Genomic DNA, 24,963 nt, shown 5'->3' on the forward strand with positions numbered 1-24,963 from the left:
CGATGTTATGCTGTCACTAAGTTCCATAAATATATCTGCTTTATAAAAAAAAAAGTGCTTTATAAAAGTGCTTTATAAACTCCACATCATAAAGAACAGTAAGCTGCCACTTTATTAAGGAAAAGACACTAAAGGCAAAAGAAAAATTGAAACATTACTGGACTGTGAGTGTAGAGATGTTTCTATCCATCTTATTCTCTCAGCCTAATGCTAGTATCTGAAAGGAAAACAACTTTCATGAACTCTGAAGACAGCCATGCTTCTGACACTCCTAAGTATCATTTATGATCTGATGCTTCATAAGACCTGCCTCTTCACCTCCTTCCTTCAGTCATATGTACTATCTAGTGGACTGTTGGATTCTTAAAGTACAAATTGTGAGTTTCAAAAATGAGAGAGAAAGACAAATAGCCATATATACCATCTCATTCTTATCTGTCGTACATCTGTAAAATTTGGTTATATTAGCTATAGTTTATTTGCCAGCTCCACCATGGTCAAAAGAATTATTTCAAGAACATATTTATTTCTGTGGTTTTTCTCTTTTAACGCTGTATTTCCTACTGATCTTCCTTGTTAGTCTTGTAATTATTGAATTGCATTTGCAAGTGGCAATAGCTAGGAATCATTTAATGTATGAGTGCTAGTGATCATTGTCATTTTTTACAAGCCAGTGGGCTTTAGGATAATAAACATGTATGGTTCCCTGTAAATTTTAAATAGAGAAAAATATTCTGCTTTTAAATTTAAGTTTAAAAAAGTTAAAATACCTTTTCAAAGGTAAAAATTTTCCTCGACACATTTATATGACCGCAGGAAGCCCACTGGTGAAAACTATAAAATGAACAGATTGCAACCAAAAAGACCAAAAATAAAATAAAAAACCCCCCTAAATATCTTGTTGTAATGGGGAAGCCCTAATGATCTTCATTTCTTCCTCATATGCACTAATTTTTCTTATTCCAAGCCAATCACTGTGTGCCTAGCAGCCCTTTTTCTGGCTGTAAGTGGTTGAGTTACATGCGACGCCAACACCACTGCAGCTCAGTTAGAGCATTATCTTGTGGGAATTGCTTAGTCAAAATTCAGTGGAACTGGACCAGTCCTTTGATTAATGGGCTCAACACAAATCGAAAGCCCATATTGTCTCTTTCACTTCCTTAGAACACTCCTAGGAATGTTCTCCTAGGACGATGTTGTAAAATGTTGGAAAATTACTTTTCTTTCTCATTCTACATGCTTGATGCCTGCAGCTGCCAGATACTGGAGTGTAATAATGAAGCATCCAACAGAGAACTAGACTTTTTGAGCATCTCAATAGGAATGAAAGATGTAGTTATTGATCATAAAAAAGTAAAATCTTACACACAAAGAGCAAAAAAAGACAGTTTATTTTTAATCCATATCAGTAAAAGAAAAAACACAGAATCATTTGTCTCTCCACTTCGAGTCTTCCGAAACTGTTGAAACCACCGAGGAAACATAAAAAACCCATGGTTTTCTTTTTTGTCATAAACCATTTTTGGTGCTGCTGGAGAAAATGAAATAAGTTTAATACCTTTCTCCCAAAGATGTTTGAAGACATTATTGTATTTATTTTGCTTCTGAACTGTTGTTCTGAAAATACTTTGAAGGAGATGGAGAACACAAAACCACCTTCAGAATGAATTGGTTGCTTTCACTGCTGAGAAGAGTGGCATATTATCTGTAACATGTTGTAGGTAAATAATGATTGGTATAATGCACACAGTTTAGAATAAACTGTATAGTTTTAAATCAAGGGAAAGATTTGCTAGAGAAAAATTATTCCACATATTTTTGCATCACATGCTCTTGAATTAAAGTAATTCATTAAGCCCCTCCCTCTCCTGGCTGCTCTAGTCTTTGATGGCTGCCACCATCATTGTCCTTACATGATCGTCAAATAAACTATGATATCAAAATAATGTTTTATAATTCTCTTCTGTGGCATGTGTCAGTGTTCAAAATACCAGCTCAGAGTAAATCAAGCCTAAGATCACAACAATGCAACGTTTTCCACTGTTGTACAAAAGTATTCTTTCAAACTGATATATCTCTGTGTGTGTGCTTGTGTACATGTGCATATTTCTAAATAAGGTGAACAAATACTATAGTACTTGTGGCAGGCATTTCAGTCCTCAGAAACAGGGAGCAAAAAAAGTCAGAGAAACAGGTAAGTAAATCTCTGAAGGACATCAGTGAACAGGCTGTATTCCAGTGTAACAGTCTCAGGGTCATTAAGGAAGAAAATCCTGCAGCATATGGGGTTAGAGATAACACGGTCCCATAGAAGGGTTCCTACAGAGTATCCTTATAGGCCGATATATTCTTGCACCCTTCATACTCCATACTGCGTAGAACAGATAGGCTGTGAAATTAGGTTATTGGATATCTATAACAATGGCATAGACAGTTGGTTTGAGTTTCCAGTGAGGACTGTATGGCTGACTTCTGTACTAAATGAAAATGTGCTGGAGCATCCAAAGCATTTAGACATCATCTTCACAACAAATGAATTGCTGTAGTGAATATGATGCGTATGGATATTGGACATAAAAAGGAGTAAAAGACAAGACCCAAAAGCAAAATGTTAACCAAATGTAGGATGAAGATGAAAATTTCCCATGTAACAAAGTGTGAAATGTGCCCAGTTTCATTCACATGATGTAGGAAAACATATCACATGTAGGGAATCATCCACATTTTCTGTAGGAGAATTTAGGAACTGGGAATACATTTATTCTGAACCCATCCATAAGACATGGACTTCACCTAAATCAGAACAGGTTAGGCTGCTTACTTATACTTCAAATTCAAACATTATAGGGAAGGCTAAAATGAAGGGAAAATTGTCAGATATAGAACAGCCTATATTTAACAATGACACATATCTGAAAAGTGAAGTTAAAGCTTTCTATCCTAGAAAAAATAGCAGTGAAGGACTACCCAAACAAACGTAATCCCAATAAGAAGATTAAACTAAATAGGTAGTAAAACATGAGAAGTATGTTGGAAGTCTTAAAAGTAAGATGCAAGAAATGAATTGCAAGCTTCTGTATAATAGATATGTCAGGAATTTGATGAGTGAAAGATAGGGAGGTACTGTAACAGCGGGGTTCACTATATGTTAAAGCGTAGCACAGGGTGAGTTAAGTTTGCTGTATTGAAATGTAGCATAGAATCTCTATGCTACCTTTCATGCCTGAATAGAAAGAATGTGATATTAAGGTCATGCTGTCAATTAACCAAACGAGATGGTAGCAGTGGCCCTGGAGCCCTGTGAATAACTAGAAATACTGCAACGGCAGAAAACATACCAATAATGGAAGATGAGGAGGCACTTAATGAAATTATCAGGTAAGAGGTTTAAAGTAAACAAAGCACTTTTTCTCTTAGTATGTAATTAAATTGTGGAGCTGAATGCGGTGGATGTTCTGGAAGCCAAAAATCTAAACAAATTCCAGAATATCTTAGGCATGTTCACTGATGACAGGTCTATAAATGCTATTAAGTACAGTGGTCCAAATGCAACCTCCAGGTCAGGAAGTCCCTAAATCCCTGACACCTCAAAGTATACCCAGAGATATATCACTGTGGGCTTGCCTTGTTCCTGTGCTCTTTTCCACATCAGAGGCAATGCTGAGCTAAATCAGACTTTTTTCTGCTTCACTGTGGTAGTGTTATGTTCTTACAAGTGTTGCATAAGATTCCTTACAGAGTGATTCCTATCTGCAGTATTTGATCTTTCTTCTTTCATTTCAAAATTACTTTGTCTTAGTAACAAACAAACAGGCAAGCAGACCCTAGTGGGGGGGTTCCCACTATGGTAACAGTCACAGAGAACTTGTTCTTATTTGATCCTAATGACATGGAAGTATTGGTATAAAAGTGATTCTTTGATCATTTAGTTATTGAAGGAAGTGGTAGTTTGATTTGGAGGGAGGAAAGCTTGTCTGCAAATTTCTTAACCGTTTTACCCTGTCTGCACAACCAGTCTGGCAAATGCCTGTTATATTTACACTGATAGCCAGTGAGGCAGATAAGTGTTGTTAGGGGTCCTCCATAGTTCTTCCAGATTCAAAAAATGAGTGAGGTGAGTGCTCTGTCCCATTACTGCACATCCTTCCAGCAAGAAAATAACTATCAAGCAGAAAGGACACTTTCTTAAACCTGATGAAATATATATCCTAAACGTAGATTCAGAGCTCAGTTCACTGGTATCGTCTGGCTGTGTTGCATTGTCTCAGCAATGGAGAACATCTATAAACCCAGCTGCATGATGCAGCCAGATTGGTGCAAAGCAGGTGGAGTGAACATTTGCATTTTTAAACTGCTGAATAGCAACATTAGCTCTGTGAATGAAGATACTGCATTTAGCTCCAGACCACTGCAGAACAGCAGTACCCTTACTTCCACATGTCAGATCCAGGCAAAGTTGTTGACCTTATGCATGAAAGTTCATGGAAACCACTTTGTTCTCTAAAGGTACCAAATGACCTCAAGAAGAGATTGCTTTGAATTTTATCTCCTCAAAGCCTGTAACAGTGACTGCACTCCTGCTGTCCAGTCCAATGCATCCAATGCTTTTCACAAAGTGACACGTCTTGGAGTTGCCTCCACAGTGGAGATCATGGTATGAAGTAGCCTAAGAAATGCCTGACTAGCTCATCTACTTACACAAGTGTGATTATTGTATGGGGAAAGTAACTCTCATGCACAACGATGTGGGCAAGCAGGAGACCACATTCCACTCTGTTAAATTTGTCAGTACGGTTATACTAGATGTACACACCACTGGAGCTGTTTCAGCTGTAAATGTTTCTTGACAGAGAATAGGGTCAATTCCCTTGAAATCAGATTAGCTTCAGCTGATGCTTGTTTAAATTGTTCCAAAGTTACTGAAGGATAACGTAAAATCAAGATAGCTCATGCTGAATTCTGTCAATCTTAAAAACACACCTTCTAGTAAAAATTAATCAAAGCAAATATCAGTTGAGGAATTGATACAATGTTTATTTAAAGGCTTTCTGATAACTAGACAAATGCAAAAAATGAGGTAGAAACAAATATAACCACTTGTTGCTGCAGAACTGTTTATAGCATATTTCAGCAAAAGCATTTCCTTGGAGTCCCAAGTACAAGGGAGCAGGGAGAGTGCTTCTTAAAACACTATTGTATTGCTGTGCTGTCCCTCAAATGTCCTCATGTGGGTTTCTAACTAAATGTTAGAACAGGGACCTAATCAGTAGCTCCTGTAGAGGGAGTTGACAAAGATTTTCACTTTGCATAGGAGCAGGAAAATTGTTTCAGACTCATGATCTCTATCAACTGGTTCTTCTGTAGCCCTGAATAGGAACAGCAGAGAGATCAAATGTATAGTTTCATTTCCATCCATTTTCTGTCTGTTTTGTTTGGGTCACAGTGTGTTTATAACTAGTAAATTATGTGTAGTCTCAAATGTAAGAGAGCTACAGTAAACCTATTCTGACCACAGAAAAAAAAATCAGTCTGAATGCAAGAAAAATTGCATAAAGTGCTGCAGCGGTACCTATAACCAAAGACAGGCTATGTTCATAATTTTGCAGTCCAGCCAGCTTTCTATTACAAAACACTAGAACATGGATGGACATAGTACAGCTTGTGTGTTTTTGTCATTACAAGTTTGAGTCTTTAGATATGGGTATCTTTAGACTGTGCTATTTCCCCATGGACATAGAGTGAAAAAGCTTGCTCTTTTTGCCTTTGTGTGAAGGCAACCATTTTCTCCTTCTGTACAGTGTACATCACTGTCAGAAACTTGGATTCTGCTGCACTGAGTCTGAATTCTGCAGATTCCCAGAGCTGAAGAGCCACTTTGTCAATGCATTAAATTGCAGCCAGTCACTGTGGAATGATATCCAATTACAGCTTTCTGATAAATGCATCATAATGTTACATAGACATATTGCAAAGCTACCATGTATCAGTGCTAGTTTCACTCAGAAGTGTTGAAGTGCACTGTCAAGGTATCAGAACATGATCATTTTGTTATAGTTGTTTCACACAATCTTTCTCATGGATGGAAAAGGTTCACAAATCTCTCCACTGTTGAAAGAAAAGAGAGAAAGAGAGAAAGGAAGAGAGAGAGAGAGAAAGAAAGAGAGAGAGAAAGAGAGAGAGAGAGAAAGAAAGAGAGAGAGAAAGAGAGAAAGAAAGAGAGAAAGAGAGAAAGAAAGAGAGAAAGAGAGAAAGAAAGAGAGAAAGAAAGAGAGAAAGAAAGAGAGAAAGAAAGAGAGAAAGAAAGAAAGAAAGAAAGAGAGAAAGAAAGAAAGAAAGAAAGAAAGAAAGAAAGAAAGAAAGAAAGAAAGAAAGAAAGAAAGAAAGAAAGAAAGAAAGAAAGAAAGAAAGAAAGAAAGAAAGAAAGAAAGAAAGAAAGAAAGAAAGAAAGAAAGAAAGAAAGAAAGAAAGAAAGAAAGAAAGAAAGAAAGAAAGAAAGAAAAGAAAGAGCAGTCTGCAAACTACACTAACCATGGAGTACCATGAAGGAATACATGCTGCTGTGAAGTGACAAGTGCTTTTGTATTTAAAATAGCCACAGTTTGTGACTGATCTCATAAAAGTCAGCAATCTGCTTCCCAAAAGCTCTACTTCTCAATTACTCTTGAATTGAATTGGGACCATGAATACATTTTCAGGATAGAGAAGGGAAGAGAGCTAGTTATGTAAATGGAAAAGGCAAAAAGATGTATTTGAAAATATAAACAGCTCTTACTGAACTGAATTAATGGAATGGAATTGGGAAGATGAGCTCAGTGTCAGTGTAGGTACAGTTCCGTTTCATACCTATGATTAAAGATTGACCCGAGAATAGACTCTAAGACTACCCTCTTTAACACAGGAAATGACCTATCTCTTAACTTCTAGGTAAAAGTGCCCGTGAAACATCCTTGTTCTTTGTCTCACTGACTGCTGATGTATTTTACGTCAGCCTCAGGGGCTAAAAGGTTGTGCTCCATGATTCCCTTTCAGGAAAATAAGGTACTCTGTTGGGAAGTAGGGCATATGAATTCATATTCCTCCAGAAATATGGAGAAATGGGGCCCAAGGCCTTCTGTATTCTAGGGGAGTGCCTGAACCCAGGGGATAGAAAAAAGAGAACTACACCTCTTTGTCATTTTTGTGAATTTTCCAACTACTTTTTCCAAATAGATTTACTCAGTAAATTCAACCTGCCTTTGCAAATAGTTTCAGGATATTTTCACTGACTTTGCAGCATAAAAAGAAAAGAAAAAAATGTTCCTACTAATCTAAATGCATATCTCAAGCATCATTAATCTCAACATACCTTTCTGCTTGTTTGACAAAACTATGCAGATAGTACAGGAATGGCCGCATGAGAAAAGTCTACTTGAAGTTAATTGAGTGTTTGTAGAGCGTTTGGTGTTCTAAGACTTTTACTTTATTAGGTGTAATTTTGGTAAGCTCACTAATGGGAAAATATGCTTAAACTGGAGACGATCCAGAAAATCTCAATGTAATTAATACAAAGATAGAGGGAGTGATATGAAAAAGGTGAAGAACTGCATATGAACATTTTAATGTTTTCCAAACACTCTAAGTTCTCTATATCTTCATTTTGATCAGCTCTTTCTGTTCGTCAGTCACAACCCTGTTTAGAAAAATCACTGTGCTTCTTTAGTAGGAACCTACTACACATAGGAAGGAGACTGTATATAGTAATTCTATAGAATCTATCCTTAGTGACAGTTTGAATTTTGTTTTATTATATTTCTTTGAAATCCCTTATAGTTTGCCATAAACATTCAGTTTCCTGTGACCCATTTCTTTTCTGCTCCTAGCACTGAGCTAGTCCAATGACTCCATCACCTCTAAGCTATTGATCTGTCTGACATCTGATTCAACCTCTTCACAGTTATCTGGAGTGCTCCAAAGATAGATCAGAAAGATTCATTACCTACTTCTCTGACACAAAATGTCTGGAAGAATAACACTTTCCCCCAGTCAACAGGCAAGTTCAATTTTGGAGATTTGGGGATTTTGGTTTTTAATTACAAAGAAAAGTATTCACTTGAATAGCAAAATGGTAGCAAAATACTTACAAAAATTAATTATGTAAACAGAACTCTCTCTATTGGGGCCAGAGCTCAATATGGTCTCCTGTGTACTTCTTCTCTAGCTAAGTTAGATGCTTAAAATGAAGTTGAATCACCTTTGAACAAAACCTAACTAGAGTCTTAATGTAAGAAAAAATACACAGTAAGAGAACTTATTTTTTAAAATTAGCTCTCATTTTTATGAACACTGGTTTGTGCGTATTGCAGCACATGGGTTCCTTACACCAATATGTGTAAATGGGTATTTGCAGACACGAATGGAAAGGTTCCTGCTGACTGCTGTGGAATTTTGCTCAGATCTTCAGTAGCCTTGTGTTATAATACATTTGTAAATTCAATTTAAAACAATTTTGATATAGGCAGAATTTGTGATGGCAATTCAGAAGGCTAGGTTACAAGAATTCTTGAAAATCCAGAGGGTGTATCTGTATTAAAGATGAGGAGAATGAAATTGTGCTCAGTCTCTTCCTTCAGAATCATGTTTAAGTCACCTGGAAATACTAGACCAGTTCCAAATGGGCAGGAGCACAAAAGAAGTAGTAACCAGCTTGTGTAAGTCTTCTAATGGCTCTCCAGATTATTTTAAACAGCCAAGTAAAATACGAGTTTCAGGTAACCCAAAAACCAACAGAACTGGAATTTGTGAAGGTCTAAGTACCTAACTCCTTGTAGGGATTACCTGGTGGACAAGGATTTGATTCTGGTATACAAATGTGTCTGTCACTGACTACGGAAGAGTCAGGCCTACATTTTGTCTTCATAGTCGAACTCTCCATGTACTTTTAAAATTAACTGAAAATATACTCCTAACTTTGACAAAACTGTACCTACATTTTTGACTACTTCTATTGTATTAGTAGAAGATTTGTAATATATGTGTTGGTCTTCTTAAAAAGATCTTGACCATCTTAACCACACATAAATTATATGCATTATAAAGAAAATAAGGGTGTTTTTATGTGGGAGTTGAGGAGAAACTACTCAGGGGAAGAAAGTGAGTCATCAATATTTAGGTCAGTAGAAATAAAAAACCAACTCATGATGGCAGACAGACAGAATGAAACGAACAGAGGGGGTGGGCAAGGCTGAAGGCAGACTCAGTGCAACACAATAGGCTGGACTGACTCCAGACACAGCATGGAAATCACCAAGCATAAGACTGACAAGATGCATCTTAATGTGTGCTGATGTGCTAGAGGCAAGACTGAGAACCTGCCTCTGTGGGAAAAGTGTCTTACACTGTAATTAACCAGGAAGCAGTCAGGAAAAAAACAGAATCAAAGAAGGGCTGAACATTTGTGGAATAACAGACTCTGCTAGCTAGACATTTAAATTAACACGTTGTAAACAAATTTAAAACTGTATCAATTCAATTACTCTAAGATGTTGAACCAGAAAGGTAACATTTTGTCTCTCTCTTATACTGTAAGATTCTGGAAGCAGGACTATTTTTTTCCCCCAAGTTTCTTTGGTAATATATTCAAGAGGTGCTCAAAGTATGTGACAGAAACTTTCCTTCTTAGTATACATAGGTCATACAAAGGGTCACAGATGGGTCACACATGACTTTGAAGTGAAAGTGACTCAAAGCAAATGAAGAGACTTTTCCAGATTGGTGGGATAGAAGTGAAATCTTCACCACCTACTCAGAGATGAGAGACACAGAAGGGAGAGGCCTGGAAAAGAAGTGTTAATCAAATGAATGGCAGAGAGAGAAAAAAGCAAGTTCACAGTTAACCATTGTAGTTAGAAACTGGAATTAGGAAAAGGAAAAAAAACAGAATATGGTTATTAATTTTGGTCTGATTCTGAAGACTTTGCCATTTGGAAAATGTATTATACATACTAAGGGAAATTTAATGTTTTTTAAAATTGTAACTTTGTTAGTGAACTACAGAGTTTCTCAAAGGTGCAAAATCAGTAATTTGCTATGCCTATCAAGTCCTTCATTACTATACTCCAGTCCTTTCTGAATCCATTTCCTCCAGTGTCATTAAAATGGGGTCAGTGTTACCACTCTTGTTTTGGTCTTTCTCTTGAGCCTTCTTGAGCATCTCAGGAATTCACTGTTGAATGCAGTGAATACTTGTTCACTGCATGTTTTTCCTGCCTCTGCTTCCTCTGAAGCCTGTAGTTTTGCAGGTGATATTGATAGATTGCAATGAGAGAGTGGAGAACTGGAAGCAGAATTACCAAACAAAGAGGTGAGTTGGTTGGGAGCACACTTTATATTCCCAGCAATGCTGAATGACCCTGGGAAAATCACTTTTCTTTTTGGTACAAAAGCTTTCCCTCCTCTGACATAAAAATAAAGTTGACCTCACTTGCAAAATTCTTTTGAGATACACTGTTGTGTAACTGCGTGACATTTTCCCTCATTTTTAATGTCTTCAGTGATGTGTTGATAACTAGTTGGACTTAATCTCTCAATTCATTTCAACAGCAACTTATTTAATTAGCCACAAATTAACTCCACTCAGTGATCAATTTCTTCGGGTCCATTTTGTCTGTGGTCCATTTTGCCTGCTTTTTCTCTGTTACTTTTTCCAAATCTTTCCCTCACCATCTGTAATGGGAAAAGAAACTTAGTTGAAAGGGGTGCAAAGTCAGTGTGACCTGAATTAATGCGATATTCAGAACTATGTGTGCAGGTATGACAGAAAAGAGGAGAGCTTTTGAAATTTTCATAATCGATGAGGTGAAGAAAACAGGAACTCCAAAGAAACTGCTGAAAGAAGAGTTAGGTGGAGCTCAAAAGAGATGAAAAAGCTGTAGATATTGACCTTCTTGAGATACTCAAGAAGGATCAATAATATTGAGAGCTACACAGAGATCACACACAGTGGAAGGAAGGAAACCCCAGAAAACTATTATCAGAGTCACATGGTAGTTCATAAAGAATGTGTAAAAGAAATGTTCAGAGCAAAATGAGGACTGAAACTGAGGCTTAAAAGTCATCAAGGAATCTATGTTGCAAAAGGTAGTCAGAGAAAAGGGAGGATAAGATCACTGGTTTTGCGTAAAAAGTGGTTAGAGACTATGAGGTCAAATATATATGGTTTCCAAAACTAGGGAAATAGTGGCAGTTCTATATAAATAGAAAATGTTCAAGTGGAGGTTAAATGATTAATTAATAATGATTGATATAGTTTCATTTGGCAAGATAATAATATACAAAATAGAAAATATGGTCATGCTGATTGAAAGATGGTGTTTTCCAAGTAAAGCTAACCCAGAACTAAATCCAGCAGACACATGGCAGGATCAGAGAGACAGCACAGAGTTGTCACTTTGCCACTGAAGCTAAATCAGACCTTAGACTACAGTATTGAGACTATTTTATCTTTCTGTTTCCACTGTGAGCTCTCTTTGATCTGTGATCACGTCACTGACTTAGTGTCACTCAAACTTGTATAGACTTGTTTCTCATGCCTTGTACTATCAGTGAGGACCAGGACCACTACACTTTGTTTCTCTCACAACAGTGAAGTAAAAAGTGCTTTTGTTTATACACAGGTATGTATAAATGTGCCAGTAAAATTAGACACAGATAAATTTTCTTAGAGGAAAAAAAGATCACTGAATAGGCTGATCTACTGAATTGATTTTATATGTAAAACAAATAATGATAAATGAGCAAATCTATAAATCAGAAAAAACTAAGCTACCATCTGAAATCACAAATACACAGATGTTTTTTGTGTAGTTGCATCTGAAATTTTTATACATTCTTTTGTAATACATGTGTTGCTTGTCTCAAATCAGTTCAATGTGTCTTCAGCTTTGCAGAGAAGAAACTCTTTGACTTGCTTATATTTTTAAGATTCAAGGTCTTCCATAAAAGAAAGTGTAGCACTTCAGTGCCTTAGGATCACTCTACACCATACTCACTAATCTGAAATTATTGCAGCACTTTACTTTCTGTTATAAGTGTCTTTGTAAATGGTAGGGGTTCTGGGCTTGCAAACTAGAACATAATTTTAAAATATTGGTGTGCTTCACATTTTTAGGAGACCTTCATTCTTCCAAATTAGAATTCTAATTTGTGAAGTGCTCCAATAACTTTAAATTGCTGTGTACTCTAGATCCAAACCCTAATCTTTCCAAAGTGAAGAGCTTATAAAACTGTTGAAGCCCTTTAATAATTCTGAATTAGACTACAGGTACATGATTAGAATTTCAATTTAGTTTTATTTTAAATACTTAATTTACAAAAACCTGACCTGAATCAACCAGGTAAATAGAAACTCATATCATGTCTTCCATTTCTGATGTTAGCTCTTGAACTTTTAGCAGTATCATGATAAAAACCTTCTCCTTAATTATTGTGAATGACAAAGTATTGTTGGGAAAAGTTGGGCTTTGCTCTGAAGTCTTTAGTAACTTTTTGAAAGGGACACTGTCTTCATTTGTATCACACACACCAGTTATGTATAGGCCTTGGACTACTTGCAGGTTATTAAGCTTTTCTTTATATGGCCCACAAAAAAACAGCTGTAGTTATCATTGTTAGAACCGGCTGATGATCTGCTGTGCTAGGCTGGGAAAGCCAGAGGCAACAGCTATCAGCATTTGGAGAGCCAGCTGTTTCCCCAATTCTTCCTTTGATCTTGTACATCAGCAAGAACGTATTTTGCAGCGGTTTTTTAAGTCTTTACAATGCAAGTCTTGGTAGTTTATGTGCATGATTTCTGCTGTCCATCCACAACCAACACTGAGTTATGAAGGCTTAATATGTAGTGTACCAGTGTTTACGCATAAAGCAAATATCAGGTCAGAGAATATAGTTTATCTGCTATTCAGATACAATCTGCTGGATGCTCAGCCCAATTATGCATATTTTTTGTGTAAAACCATTGACCCAAAATTTTATGGACATTTGCGAACTGGAGACTGGAGCAGCATCCCAACCAAAGCCAAAATTTTATGCATAGCACTTCTCTAATTCCATACCAATCCTTCTGAATGCTCACAAATGTGAGGGAACAAGAGTAAAATCTGTATGCACACTTTGTTGAATTCTTGTATTGGCATCTGAATTCGATATATACACACAAAACTATAAAAATTGTGGCATAAATATGTCAAATTGCCCAAAATTTCATTCAAATACAAACATATTTCCATATTCACAGAAAAACACAAACAGATCTGTGAGCTTCTTTATATTTAAAATTAAGAACAACATACTTTTCTTTAGCCTGCCAAAGTGTTAGAGGGGAGTTTAACATTGATACTGGTTTTTTAAACAAGGGCCAATTTTACTGGTACACTCTGCCTCGCAGTGCTCCACTGATGCCGATCACCTTAATCAGCTGGCTAAAGTCAGTTCATGCCTGCTGTGCATAACTGAAGAGGTACAAACAAGCAAAGCAAAGCATGCCAGTGAAAGTAGCTCAATATGTTACAAATAAAATTAACAAGCATTAGGTTTAAGAGCTAAGCAAACAGAATCAAAAGTGGAGAGATATACAGGTATCCTGCTATTGAATTTTATTTGATTCTGCCTAAAAATTGATTTCTGTGTCTTCTTTTGACACAAAATACTTGGAACAAAGAGATTGTTCATTTTTCTTTTAAAGCTCCTTTTACATGAATATATTTTTCATTACCTTTAAAAAATATGCTAACATAAAAACCAAAGTTGCTGAAATTTCAGTACAGACTTTTAATCTAAGTGATCCAAATGTAGTGAAATATTTTCATGGTGGAATATGGGGGAAAACTCTTTCCTCAGCTGTCTGCCCACCCTTTCAAGCCTAAACTCTAAAGCAGTTCTGAACTGCCTGTGGCTGACCTAAGACTGTGGACGACCACAAACTAGTGAAAAGATGTTTGTTGCAATGCCAAAGCTGTCATAAATTCCTGTTATGAATAAATTCCAAGCATATTCATGCATAACCAGAGGGTTTTTTTACAGTTTGCATGGAAAGTTTATGGTCTAGGTCTACTACATGAGAGCAGTAATTCTACATGTACTCAGTGATGGTTTTTTACACCAAAGACAAGTACAAAATGCTCACAGTTCATCCTGGAAGTGGAGGTGACTCTCTCCTTTTGCACCACATCTGTAAGCAGATAGGATTAATTAGTTCCCAGCTTTCTTAATTGCACTTTTCTTTTCTGGGGAGTCCAGTTTCAGTCAATAACCACATTACTTACTTTGTCTGCTGGCTTTAACCCAAAGTCTTACAGTCAAGGATCATGTTATAGCTGTGGATTTGACCCAGAGAAACTTCCTGATCACATCCTGGGCCAGTTGCCGTCCTTATCACCTCTGGAAAAGAAGGGCAGCATTTTTATTGTTTTAAACTCTACCACTCTGCCAACGTGAGTCCCCAGCCCAGCTGCAGGCTGGCACTCTGCCACCATGAGTTCTGTCTGAACAGGAAACTCTGCTTTTGACACAGAGATCAATGCATGAAGCAATGAGATGTGAGAAATTACATGCAGGCGGTATAGTTATTCCAGGGAATTGGTTTATTCCTATATTTTCCTGCCATTATTTTTTGCCTTATTCCCAGCTACCAAGTGTTAAGAAAATGACAAGAGGAATCAGATGACCAGTGGGAGAAACAAGTACTCACAGTAATAAGATTTGTTCTTAGGACATTCCTATAGAACTCTTGTTTTTGAAAATTTGAATACATTTATCGTCCTATACATGTTTATTGAGCATAAAGGCAATGAATAACATCATATGACTAGAGAATTTTGGCCTGATTTTGGTTATATTCAGGAATTCTACATCTGAAAGGAAAAGATTGATTTCCCTTAAATACCTGCAATTCAAAGTAAGAAAAGAATACCTCTGTCATGTTAAAAACAAAAAGGAAATCACCTAGTATACCTAAAAAGTCTTGTCCAGAAATCCATAAGGGGAATCTTCTTATGTTTTCAGTAAACCTTATGTGAGAATATTAGAAACCCATTAGATGAAAAGTACATGTTGTATTTATCCATAGCAGACCATGTGAACACACTGTTCTTGTCCTGACATGAGATGAGAGCCTATAATCAGCTGACCTCCTTTCATCTAGAGCTAAGAGACTACTTTTATTAATTTTCATATATTGCTTTTAGAAATTATTTCACATGATAAGAAAGAGACGGCTGGAAATGAAGGCTGTGCAAATTTTCAGTATGCCTTGAATTCCAAACCCTTTGGACAGAAACATTGATTTTCAAATTTAAGTTAGTCTAAAATTCCTGAGGTTTTGGCTGGTTTCATTTTTTTAAAAATATGAACTGAGTTTTACCATTAAAAAATTAGGCCCTGCTTTTTGTCAAAACTAAGTGACTGTTTATTCAAGAAGCCAATCTCGATAGAAAAAATTGCTTGCTTTGTGTTTCAGATTCAGATAAAACACAAAAGCAGAAAAGATTAACCTGGCTTCAGATTTCACTGCAGGCTTTTCGGAGAGCTCTGCAAGAATCCTGAGAGTTTTAATTGTATGTTCACTAATACTGCATCTGAGTTTGGCCCTGATGCCATCAGCTACTGTTAATCTAATAGTTGTGTAAAAGTCATCCTAAGAACACTGAAAATCTCCAAATAATTTTAAAAAAACATGCTCCAAAGCTCTCCATCTATAATTATATAAAATGAAAAGATACCCTGAAAATTGTGACAAACTGGTAGTTGAATTTAAATTCAGTTTCTCTGGTTCAAAATTGCCAGTGGCTCTGCTGACCATTGGTACTGGGTACATATCATACTGGTTTGTAACTCAAGTCTCTTATGCTTGCCACTAGTTTTTGACGTGTAAAAATATACATATGATATTAGTGCTAGAAGATCTGGAGTCTCAGTCTTCGCTATTGTAGAATTCTTTGTAGTGAGCCCACAATGACAGATTTACAAAAGAATGGTAATTTAAAATAGTGTCTATTCCCCCTGAAGCAATAAATATTTTTGAGGCATTAAATTGTGTGAAATTTCTAAACATCCAAACCTTGTCATCAGTTTGGCAAACAGGCAGCACAGATGTGGCAGAAGGAATATTAAGGGCTAATTGTATAACATCAATCTGTTTGTCATCAGCATATAAATTAAATTTAGGCCCACATTGACAGATCAGATTATTGAAGAGAAGCAGGTACAGATTAAAAATCAGGACCTTGAGAAGAGAAGCCTGTGTGACACCTGCAGAGAAGATTTCATGGAGCAGATCAAACCACAGGAGGTAGGCCAATCTCATTTAGATAGAATGAAGCAGAACCAAGAAATAACACAACACTTCAAAACAACTCTTACAAAGCATTTGAGGAGAATTGAGTGTCTACTTATGTCAAAGACAGCTATTATAGGTAGGAGGCTAACTAGAGAAAATTCTGCTTGGGTTCACAAGGAATTGCTGATGACTGTAGTGATTAAAGTTTGGCACTGTATTGTGGTATGAAAACAAACTAGTCTTAGAAAAGCAAGTGCTTTTCGGAAGTCAGACAGAACAACTATCAGTTCAAAAGCAAAAAATCCCAACCAATCAAATAAAACCAGTTTTAAGAGGAATGAAAGTTAAAATTAATTTCAGGGACATATATGAATTTTTACAGAGGCCAGCATGAGAGAGAATCAGTTTTGGTGGGCAAAGTTAGGGTATTAATAGAGCATATGAAGAATTGGTCTAATCATATCAAATTGATAACTGTGTGTGAAGAGACCTGAATATTTCCTTGATTTTGAACTGCTGTTTAGTTTAACTATCAGTTTGAGTACAATAAAACAGGAAAAACAGAAACATGGGAATAGTAATGAGGACATGATCACCTGCTATTTTGAATAGAAAAAGGGCCAGGTCCTAGCCAGAAGAACAGGAACATCAGCGAACACGTTACTTTGTTACTGAAAGAATCCAAGAGATTTGTCACAGATGCCAGAAAGCAATCCCAGGTTGCCTTCAAGTTTTTACAACAGTAGCAGAGGTATCAATCAGTCCATGCAAGTGTATGCCCAAAAGTGAAAGCATTTTGCCATGCTGTAATTAGTATAAAGACTGATAAATATCCGGGGGTAACACATTGATCATAGATAATAAAGGGCTGATTATTGAGCCCTGGGGATGCCTCAAGTCTGACTCCACATGGATGATTAAAAGTTGTCTGCAGGATGTTAAATCTATTAGAAGCATTCAAGTGTAATACAAGTAATTCCCAGACATGTTTCAGGAGTAGAAAGCAAAATTTCATGGTTTGTAATACCAAATGTTGCAGTAAACTCTCACAGGAAGGAAAGGAAAAGAAAGCCCTTGCCACAGTTTGCCAGCAGACCATTATTCATTTTCTAGCTGCTAGGAGGGACTTGAAACCAAGCTTGAAATATTCTTCACCATCTTTGTTCCAGTTGAGCAAAACCCAAGCAGCAACCTCATGCATGAAAACTTTAATGAAAATTAGGGAATTTGAAATTTCAAATTACAACCCATCCCCCTCCCCCCCCACCCCCCCACCCCCCCCCATTTCCTAGCCTTGTGGATTAAATAAAAGGGTGGTTGGGGATTTTTTTCTTCTTTTCTTTTCAGGACAGAGCTAATTGCTGCAGTCTTAAAGTACAATTTGAGCTGCAGCATCTGTGATAGTGAGAGAAGGAAAATATGTGTGTATTATTTAACAAATATTAAGTCTATAAATTTAAAAAAAAAAATAAAACAAACAAACAAAAGCCAGTTCCAGACAGGCTGTTTCAAGTGATTAGTCTTAGTAAGTACCCCTGCTTTGTTTCTTCTTGGGAGAAAGTTTTTATAGTATATTTTTCTTGCGCTTTTCTTGTTTTCTATTTCAAGAATTTATACATTGAAAACTAAAATACTAGACCTATGACTTTATTGCATCACACAGGCTTTACTTTATGCCCATAGTTAATTTTGATACTGGAGTCAGTACAAGCAGTTGTGAAAATTTAGAGCACATTTGTCCCAGGTGAGTAAAGGAAATGGTGTATGCTCTATATCCCTCAGTGTGTCATTGACCTACAGAAAAGGGAGAGAACTAGGTTCCTCAGAATGTGATTCATTATGGGCAATGCAGTGGACAGAGAGACAACTACATCAGACAACAGGAAATATTAAAGAAGGATACCTGAAATATTTTCCTTCTTCAGTGTTGGGTACCTAATTAGAAATAGCCATGGAGAATTAGACATCTCAATGAAGCTGTAATTCAATACTTTCCAGTTGTAGATGACATCTACATGTTTATGGACAATTGGCTTGTTGCTTTCATTGAGGAGGATCAGTGAGGCATCTATCTATTATAGTCATTTACATGATGGCTTTTTATATGATGACTTATATGATGGCCTTCTAGAGCATTTGCTTTTGAAGCTATAATCCTTCCCTAATTTTCCTCCTGAACATCTGGAGCTTTTTATACCACCTCTTCCATCTCAGAGAAGAAAGTTTCAACCACAACCTTATTCAGTGTTGTTGAAGTTGAATCATTCTGAAGAAAGAAATGAAATTTCATGGGGGTAAAGGGATCAAATTAAAGAAAGCCTGTTTCTGTAGCCAAATTCATTTCCAAGAGAACAGAAGGAGGGGAATGTTTTGGATTCTGGGCGCATTCGCATCACGTTTGCATTCTTGGTATCATCTTCTGGATCAGCAATTTTGAGGTAGTCCTGAAAGCAGGCCACAGTCCAAGATTGTTCCACATTGCAGGAAAGGGGTCGATCTGTGTTTCTACAGACAACCACCGTCTATTTTACTTACTGGTTCCATAATTCTTGTGTTCTGTCTGTGGCTCGTTTCAGCCTGAAACATGCATTGTTCTTAACATCTGGGGCCTTGCTTGCTGCCTGGTGCTGCAAGGCTTACCATCCTGGCAGATGAGATATGGGCAGCTCAGTACCCCTTACACAGCACCAACCTGAGGGGTTTCTCTCCCCCTCATAATACCCATTTATGTTTTAAAACAGTATTTTTTGTGCTAATGCCAGTGCAGTTTCTCTGGGGCACAGCAGGATCCACACACACCCCCCAAAACTTTATGACCCTTGTGTCTGCTTTCCCTCTTGTGCTAAGCGCAGCAGCAGATGGGCCAGGACTACAACTTACATACTCTGTACCTGCACGGTAGTCCTGGATCAACCAGGATTCACCCCAGACAAAAAGCCTTAGATCTGCCACAGCAAGCTGAAGGTGCTAAGCACTCTGCAAGCGTGCTCAGTGGGCTAATCCAGAGATGCCTGGTACCTACATTGCAGTCCTACCATGTTTTAATAGGGAGAAAAGGGAAATTTTCTGATGCTTCTCTCACCTCCATTAGGGAAGCAGCTCTTTTCTACTAATGCTAAAGCTAAAGTAGGATTGCCAGGAAAAAGGATCATGATGGAGCCCTGTGTTTATGGACCTGCCTTAAACCATCATTCAGGAGAGAAGTGTAGCATGAGTGATAGGGAGGATTCTTCTTAGATAAAGAAAAAGAAATGCTAGTGGCACAAATACAAGCTTTTAAATTACTCTGGAGTGAGGTTACAGAATAAGATACTCTGGGAAATTATTATTGTGCTGCTAGTATGCAAATCTGTAAAGCTGTTCTGTCAGCCTAGGGGGATGGCACCCTGTCGTGGCTGCCTGGCCAAGATTTCAGAGAAGTATGAAAGTCTTAAACAGAACTTGAATGTTTCCTGTGAGATAGGAGAGAAGCTGTAATTAATGTAATTAGTTAATAGAGATTTGTAAGCCATTCTTGCAATACCATAGCAAAAGACATCTCAAGGTCCTTCCATGTTCAATGTATTGTACTAATTCGCAGTACATTCACTCTCTGCACTAGACAATACAGTTTTTCCCAAAGCTGGTTAATAAGGTTCATAGCCTCTTCAGAAAGTTGCTGAAACTTTCGATTGCCCTCAGTGGATTGAGACAAAAGTACGTAAGAACTTTCATTCAGGGCTCCTATCATTAGACTTGCTCCCTACCAGTATATACTTGAATTATGGTATGGCACCTTTGCATCAGGGAGCAGCAGGAGTGGGCAGCTCCACAAGAGGAGGTGAGCTGGGAGCTGAGGCTGACAGCAAGACCTCAGATGAAAGGTGCAGTCCCACAGTATGCCAACAATAAGAGTACAATGGGTCCAGCGTCGGCCACAGCTCACTGATCACCAGACAGCCTGCAGTGATATGGCAGGTCTGAGATCAGGCTGGGAAGCCAAGTCAGCAAAACAAGGTCAGAAGTGGCATGGTGCAAGGCCAAGCACAGCATAACTACAGCATAGCACAGACATGGACCAAGGGCAGGGGCCTGAGCTTAAATACAGCCCCTGAGCCAACGGGTGAAGCTTGTGTGCATGGAGGTCCCAGCTTTTCACACCTGTTTTCTTATGGCATAGGTGTTTTCACAGCAGGCAGATAAAAAGTTACATGGTTCTGGCAGATCAGAAGAGACCCTGAGCACAGGAAGCCAAGCCTCTGGGAAGGGGTGGGAAAAGAGGTTGCAGAGGAGGACTATCGAGGAACAGTTTATAGACTCATCAGGATAATCAGAGCCTGCTGGCAAAATCGGGGCCCTGGCACTGGATAAGAAAATACAACTTTCATAAAAGGTGTCCTTTCTAATTGCCAGTCATTTTGGCTTTGGTTTTTTTAATTTTTTATAGATAATATATTAGAATATTAGTATGTGCTTTCTTTGGTCCACAAAGTTTCTATTTAACTCAACAGGACTTTTATGCACAGATCAATGATAATAAAAACAATATTTTTTCTGCACAATTATAAAATGTACAATTTAGGGCCTTATCCACCTCCTGGGAGGTGATATGGCTTGTCAACTCTAAATAACTTCTCAGAGAACATTGTGCCTCACAGGAGGCCATAATGTAAGAAACTCAGGGGTTGGATCACTGACCCACTTCATGATTCAGTTTAACAGCCCAAGTTTGACTCTGTGGGGGAAAGAACTTTGCTAATATTGCTTGAACTATTTATTAGTTCTTTTAAAAAATTTCATTGGTTTCCAATATGATGAACACAATGCCTAACAGGAGAACTTTTCCACAGAAAATCTATTTTCTGCAATATTATTGTGTCCCTGAATGGAACAATAAAACACTGAAAAAACCATCGAAACTATTTCTTATTATCATTGATTTGACTATGGTATGCTTTATAGCTTCGATTTCTCAGTATGTCAACTAATTAGCTTCACAAATTACTAAGAAAATTCCACAGTTTCCAATTGACTGTTATGAACATATAAAATAGCTTCTGCATCATCTAAAAATGAAATATGACCTTTTAAATGTTTTAACTTTACTTCCTTTTTTTGTGAGTCATGATACTCTGGTTTATGTTCTATATTATGCTCCTGTTGAAGCGCCGTTCAGGAGCTTAAGATAAGCCAAATTCTTAAAAACGTGTTCAATTTGATTGTAAAGTATATATTCAGATTATAAGTGTTTCATATAAGCATACAGATAAAGTGTCTTCACTTGCATATGGGTAGCCTGTCCACCCCAGAGATTAGGCAGTTTCATTTTTTCTGTCTTGAGCCTAAATGCCACAGTAATTCCAACTCCTAAATTAGGCAGTCTGAATACACCCCTGAGCCAATTACACAAAGCCAACATTTCAAAGTCAGGGTAAGTGGCTGTACAAATGTCTCCTTCCTTCTCTCCCCCAGCACACATACAGGCACACACAGAACCAACCTTGCACACGCACACACTGCAGACCTGCTCCAAAGCCATCAAAGCCAGCTGAAACTGTTCTGCTTACTTCAGCTGGCTTTGGATCTTGCATTTGCATTTGTATAACAGTTCTGCTCAGTTCTGAAATCTAATAGGTCACATCTGTAAAAATCCTGAAACAAGCATAAAACAATTTAAACAAAAAAAATTGTCCAGCTCCCTAAGCCATGCCGATAAACTGCCAAGCATTTACCTTGTCTGGTTCCCAATTTTGTGCTCAAATGTACATGATGCAGCACAGTCCTATTACAGTCATTGGTAGTGGAAGGCACTTCAGCATTTTCAGGAGCATTCAGCAAATGCAGCTCCCTTTAGGAGAAATCACTGGCTTGTAGCACATAGTGAAGGAGGTCACTCAAGAGATCACTTACCTTGGCCTTAGGCCCACCCCAGCAGACTGTTCTGTAACCTGCTCTTAAGAACCTGAGATGATAGAGATTCCAAGGCTCCCCAAGGCAGAATGATCAAGGCTTTACTGTCCCTACAGCTGGGAAGTTTTCCCCAGTAGCTCCTGCTTCAGTCTAAGCTCAGCACTTTTTTTTTTCCTGTCTCTGGTGGGAAAGGAGAACAGGACAGTACTTCCTCTTCCTGAAAACCTTGTATATTTTTATAAGAGGTTTCCTTTTGGAAACTGTCATCATGTTTCCTCTCAGGTTTTCTTTTCCCTCAATTAAATATACCATTCCTACAGCCTTTCTCACTGGTCATGTTTTCTGGATCTTCGATCCTCTCTGTTACTCTCTTCTGTACTCTCTCCAATTGCTTTGATTTTCATCAAACACTGTGTGTTAAACTGGACATTGCCCCGATGCCTGGTTTCAGTAGAGTGGGAGGACTAAACTCTTTAGGCACAGATTTTTTTTTTTTTTTTTTTTTTGACTTGCACAAGAAGGGGAATATTTAATGTCTCATATTTCTTAGGACACCAAGTGGAATAGAAGACACAAGGTGTAAACATCAGATCACAGACTTTGTCAACAATATATAACCAAGTGCCAGGTATTTAGCTAGGTCTGCTTTGACATCATAAGATCACAGTAACCCAGTTCAGTCTGCCCTTGGTCGTCCTTCAAGAGTTAATTCTGTTGCTTATCCTCCAATGGTCCAGTAGTAATTTGCTATTTTTTTTTTTTGTTTCTTGAATTAAAATCCATACACAGAAGAGAAAATAGGAGGGAATAGATCTTTTCTTAGCATTAAATATTTAAAATTTATTAGAGGAAGTGACTGTAGAAATGATCTTGCTTTCATGTGTTGCAGGGTTGACTCATAAGCAGACAAAGGTGGTTGAGAAATATGATCAAACAATGTTTTAGTGACCTGTTAATCTAATGAGATTCCAAAGAGGAGTGTGGAGATGAAAGATTAGCTGGAAAGAGGAGTAATTGTGGTTGATAGTGAATACAAAATGAAATACCGTATGTGGCTGTAACTTCATAGCTTGGGTCATAAAAATATACACATTCTGTTTGCATGAGCTTTTCATACAATTTCTTTGGGAGGTAGTGAAGAATTGGCTTTTCCAAAAGAAAGCTTTGGTAATTTTATATACTGTCTCTTTTATGCAACAACCTCCGTTCATTTACCCGAAAGAAAAAAGGAAGAGTTAAAACAATTATTCTAGTCCTCCAGCATATAAAACATGCTGCACATTCATGAAAGCACCCAAAACTGGTAAAAGAAAAAATGTAGGAGTCACAAGACAGCTGGAGGCCTTTTCCCTTTATTAATATGATGACTTACTTGTCATCGAAAGCAGTGCTTGCAGTACATGCATTTACGGCAGTGTTTGATATGTTGCCTCATGGACACAGACGCAACATATCTAGAAACGCCTTCACAAATGTAATGTGACCTTTGTAGTTTCTGGCAGCACTTTCACAAGAAACCTGTAAACATGAGTACAGATAAAGCAGCAGACTCATGTGCTGTCTACATTAGCAAACATTCAGATGAGTTTTTATATAAATTCTATTGCATTATCCACAGTAGCAGCAACCTACAACCAGGTTGCTATTGTCAATTGCATTTCTGCTGGCAAAATCACAGTTTTATATATATGGTAGCATTAGAACCAGATCCTTTAACAACTTACATATGTAAAGATGGTACTATGTACATGTTTAATATTGCATACACAACTGTGAGTGTGCTCAGAATCTCAGTTGTATGAAGAGTGAAGTGTCTTGTATGTCAAGGATTCCTTTGTCATTTAAGGAAGAAAAACACTGTGTAAACGATTTAACTTCAAAGTATATTTCTCTCTAAGGTAATTTTTACAAAGTTGATTAAAAGTTTACATCAATTTATGTTTAAATTAGAAATTAAGTGCTTCGAGAAAATGTGCTTACAAACACACCTGTTTTCCATAATTTCAGATAAATTCATATTCACATAGTTATGCTATTTTTTCTAACTTTAAAAAATCCTCTTTAATATTTGTTTTACTGTTGGAGGAAATCTACCAAAATATATAGAATCATAGAATCATTAAGGTTGAAAGAGACCTCTAGGATCATCAAGTCCAACCGTCAACCCAACCTATGCCTCCTATACCATGTCCTGAAGTGGCACATCCAAACGTCTTTTAAATACCTCCAGGGATGGCGACTCAACCACCTCCCTGGGCAGCCTGTTCCAATGCCTGACCACTCCTTCAATAAAGACATTTTTCCTACTATACAATCTAAATCTCCCCTGACACAACTTGGGGCTATTTCCTCTCATTCTATTCCTAGTAACCTGGGAGAAGGGACCAACACCCACCTCACTACAACCTCCTTCCAGGTAGTTGTAGAGAGCGATAAGATCTCCCCTCAGCCTCCTCTTCTCCAGACTAAACACCCCCAGTTCCCCCAGCCACTCCTCATAAGACTTGCTCTCTAGACTCTTCACCAGCTTTGTTGCCCTTCTTTACACACGCTCCAGCAACTTGATGTCCTTCTTGTAGTGAGGGGCCCAAAACTGCACACAATATATTGGCTCCAGACAAAAAAGGCATATATCTCTGTAACATATTCTAGAAATTATTTTACATTATGGAGAAGGAACAGTTTGCTTCATGTTTTCTCTTTATGTGAACACATTTAATTTTTTTTTTTGTTCAGTAGACCCGATGCTTTTCAAAATTGTTTTA

General features: G+C 37.5%; 1 protein-coding gene and 1 long non-coding RNA gene across 4 annotated transcripts in view; one reads left to right on the forward strand and one right to left on the reverse strand.

Annotated features, from left to right (window-relative positions):
* ADGRB3 (adhesion G protein-coupled receptor B3) overlaps positions 1–24,963 on the forward strand; it is a 461,064-nt gene that overhangs the window by 316,717 nt on the left and 119,384 nt on the right. The gene's annotated exons all lie outside the window — the stretch shown is intronic.
* On the reverse strand, positions 1,379–23,094 carry LOC142054459 (uncharacterized). Its single transcript, XR_012659542.1, has 4 exons — positions 22,199–23,094; positions 14,298–14,412; positions 14,159–14,203; positions 1,379–1,531 (listed from the first exon to the last, which is right to left on the reverse strand). It is a non-coding gene; the product is annotated as an uncharacterized LOC142054459 (long non-coding RNA).

The sequence above is a fragment of the Phalacrocorax aristotelis genome, chromosome 3 (genome assembly GCF_949628215.1).
Source record: "Phalacrocorax aristotelis chromosome 3, bGulAri2.1, whole genome shotgun sequence".
NCBI lineage: Eukaryota > Metazoa > Chordata > Aves > Suliformes > Phalacrocoracidae > Phalacrocorax > Phalacrocorax aristotelis.